We start from the raw sequence: 3,827 nt of genomic DNA on the forward strand, positions 1-3,827 counted from the left end.
CAAGTTGATTTATTTGCTTGTTTCAGTTCATATGTCCTTCATATTGTTGGATGTTTCGAAACTTGTTCTTGAAATGTATTAAACTTACGCTCTTGACTAGTTCAGGGGTTTCACTTTAAGGGTATTAATCTACCTGTATTCTCGTATGCAAGGTAATTTATTTGCTTGTTTAACTTAAACTAATTATCTGGGTTCTTCATACATCATTACTCAATTAACGTCTGTGAGATCCAAATATTATAAGTTGGAAATGTGCAATATGCTAAAAATCTACAAACATTTTAGTGCATATGTTAAATTATCAGATTAAAATCTGTAATCTTTGTTGTGAACATGCACACAGCCTATGAAGAAGTTTAATAACAAGGCTTCAATTTTATAGGAGTAATTTTTGTATTTGTAGATATGTTGGAATTACTTTAAATTTCAATTAGAAAATCAGAATATATAAATATGTATAGAAAGATTATCCGCGGCTTAGATACGTCCTCGTATCCTATTTCTTTTTCAAGAGGGATTTAGCCTACTTTCATTGTTCTACATCCCTGCAGACTAGAATTTTTCTTTTTTATTCTCGATTTGGTTTAGGCAAGTACTAACAGGACGAGTTGATACACATGTATATATGTATAATTCTCTGTTAAATTTAGAGATGTATATATGTACAATTCTCTGTTAAATTTATTTGTCCCATCTGTCTGTTTTGTCATTGAGTATGTATATTTTATCTAATTTGAGAGGGTTCCGGGACAAAAAGAGTTTAATAATTTTTATTTTTTAATTCACTAAATAAGAAAATGTACAAATTTTTTTTTTACAGATTTTGACCGAAAAGGAAACGTCATTGCACTAGTCTCTCCAGACTTCAAGTGTTACTTCTATGATAAGTCACCACTGCTGGTAAGTCACCTGTTTTTCAAATATATTCAATAAATACTAAATCTTGGAAAGAGATATATGTTCATGACAGCTCCAACAAAAATTTATGTCTTACTCATATTTTAAAATTTGGTCATGTGGTAAATGGAGCAATATATATGGATATGTAGCAAAACAGTACAATTTCCAAATGACAATTCAACAGTAATGAACACCAATCAAAAAAGTGAACTGAAATTGAATAAACTCACTGAATAATTGTTAATAAAGGTACATGAGGAGAAAGGTAAACAAAAAGGAAAATACAAAATAATCCTTGCAGACTAGCAATACCCTTATACATGGTGAAACAGTGAAGTCTCTACGTGCATATACATCCAATGTATTTTTTTAATATAAACTCCATTTTCAGTTTCGGGCCTTTGAAATAGAGAAATTCAAGAGTACTCATATAAATTTCCATTTTTTCCAATAAATGAGGAGTCATTTTTCGTATTGTTTGGTTAGTAGTAAATTTTAATAGATTCATGTTGTTTATTATTATAAATTTCACCAATACGTGTCATTTAAAAAGAATTTAAGGACTTCTATCATTAATTAATATCCTAGAATGATTATAGTTTTAGTGAAAATTCTACATAAAAATGTAAATCAAAATAAATTTTACCAAAAAGAATAATCCAAAAGATACATTATTTTTCGTAATTTTGAAACTAATAATCAAATTCCACCTGACTAAATATAAATGAGAGTACAAAATTTAAGAGAAATTTGTAAAGAAATCAACTTAATTAATCCTATATTCCTATCCATTTTTAAGAAAATCTAGTCCATTCTTTTTATTTTTTACAAAAAAATCATGTTAATCTAATAATAAATATAAAATAAACAATTCAAAATTAATGTGAATTAAATTTTATTGACTTTAGTGGGCTTGAATCCCGGTATGGATGAACATTTTTCATAATTAAAAAAGAGGGGGCCTTTGGATATTTCTCTCAAGACACTAGCCATAACTCATTAAAAAAGTGGGGGACCTTTGGGTATTTCTCTCAAGAAACTAGCCATAACTCCAGTTAGGGCAGTTAATGGATCTGATTTTGATCAGATCTCCCTTGATCCATATCCTGATCCATTTATTTTTACCGGATTCGGATCGGATCATAGCCGGATTTTTTAAAGCATGATCCATATCCTGATCCGTAGGATTTTCAGATTTTTGGATCGGAGCTCCTCTCCGTTATATTTAGAAAAAAGCTGAATTAGTAATATGTTGAAATCACTAATAATAACGATTCATAAAATGAAAATATAAAGTTTAATAAGAAAATACATCAGTTCACATATTACAAAATTGTAACCCATTCTGCAAACTTAGAAATATTGCAGTAGTATAAAAAATATTACTGACACTTCAATGAATTCAGGTAACTTAAAATATAAAGAATGACATCACTGGAATACGGGTCCGTCATTTCAATTGTTCAGGCTTAGGAGGAAACAAGAAAATTAGAGACTGACAAACAATTTCTGCAAAAATAGAAAATGATCAGAGTTGTTCATTTCATGATACAACAGAAGCAAGCCATTGAGAGACTTTTTGAATAATGTTAATAATGAAATGTACATAGAGGGGCTTTATTAAACTATTATCACCGTAAATAGAAAAGTAATCCTTGTCCAGAATGAGGAAGAACGAAATTGAATATAATATTAATAAATTTTTTTTTAAATTAGCTTAATTTAGCTGTAATTATGAAATAGTTTCAGAATAGCTTAATTTAACAATGTAATTATATATATATGTATATATATATTCGGATCGGATTATTTACATATCGGATCTAATTAAATCCATATCCTATATATTTCAGATCAGATTTTTTTCGGATCGGATTTTATTTTAAGTGATCCATATCCGCTCCATTAGTTCTCGAATCGGATCGGATCGGATATCCGATCCATTGACAGCCCTAACTCCAGTAACTCCAGTAACTCCAGTAAGTGGAAACAGGTACTCATAGCTCACTAACACACTAGGGAGTTTGAAGAGCATCTCTAACGGGTGTTAACTAAAATGATTGGTTAAAATAAATAAAATAATGATTATATAAAATTTGTTGAACCTATTCCTATGGAGTTGGTTATAAGGATTAGTTATTTTTTAAAAATTGTATGTTGCTATTCTTTCAAGTTATTATAAATAAAATATATTATTTTATTATGGTAATAAATAACGACAAATATAACCAACATAAATAGGTTGACTAAACTTTCAGCTAATAGAAAGCAATATTGGAGAGCACAATTTTTACACCTTTTTAGCTAACTGTGGAGATGCTCTAAAGATAACATTTCATTCTTTTGATTTTATTGAATGACTCAAATTACCTGTATTTATCATTTTAGAGATTTTATTTTTATTCTCGATTTGGTTTAGGCAAGTACTAACCGAACCAGTTGATACACAGATGTATATATGTACAATTCTCTGTTAAATTTATTTGTCCCCTCTGCTGTGCCACTGAGTATGTATACTTTATCTAATTTTTGGAAGGGTTCCGGGATAAAAAGAGTTTAATAATTTTTATTTTTTTATTCACTAAATAAGAGAAAAATGTACAAATTTTCTTTTGTACAGATTTTGACCGAAAAGGAAACTTCATTATTGATGATTGCTAATTCAGGATTTAATGCAGCCCTACCTCCACCAGTCTCTCCCAACTTCAAGTGTTACCTCTATGAACCACGCCACTACACAGTTATAGGTTTCTGTAATGGTATTATCTGTTTGGCTTTCAGAAAATATTGTTACCTCTGGAACCAGTTTGTGCAAGGAAGTTCATGAATTCCCTCGAAAGGCTAGAGTATCAGATCAGAGTGCACGTAATCTAGACTTTTAGTTTGATACTATTTCCAATGACTATAAGATTCTTCAATATCTTTGT

This window comes from Apium graveolens, unplaced genomic scaffold (assembly GCF_009905375.1).
Source record: "Apium graveolens cultivar Ventura unplaced genomic scaffold, ASM990537v1 ctg3370, whole genome shotgun sequence".
Lineage (NCBI taxonomy): Eukaryota > Viridiplantae > Streptophyta > Magnoliopsida > Apiales > Apiaceae > Apium > Apium graveolens.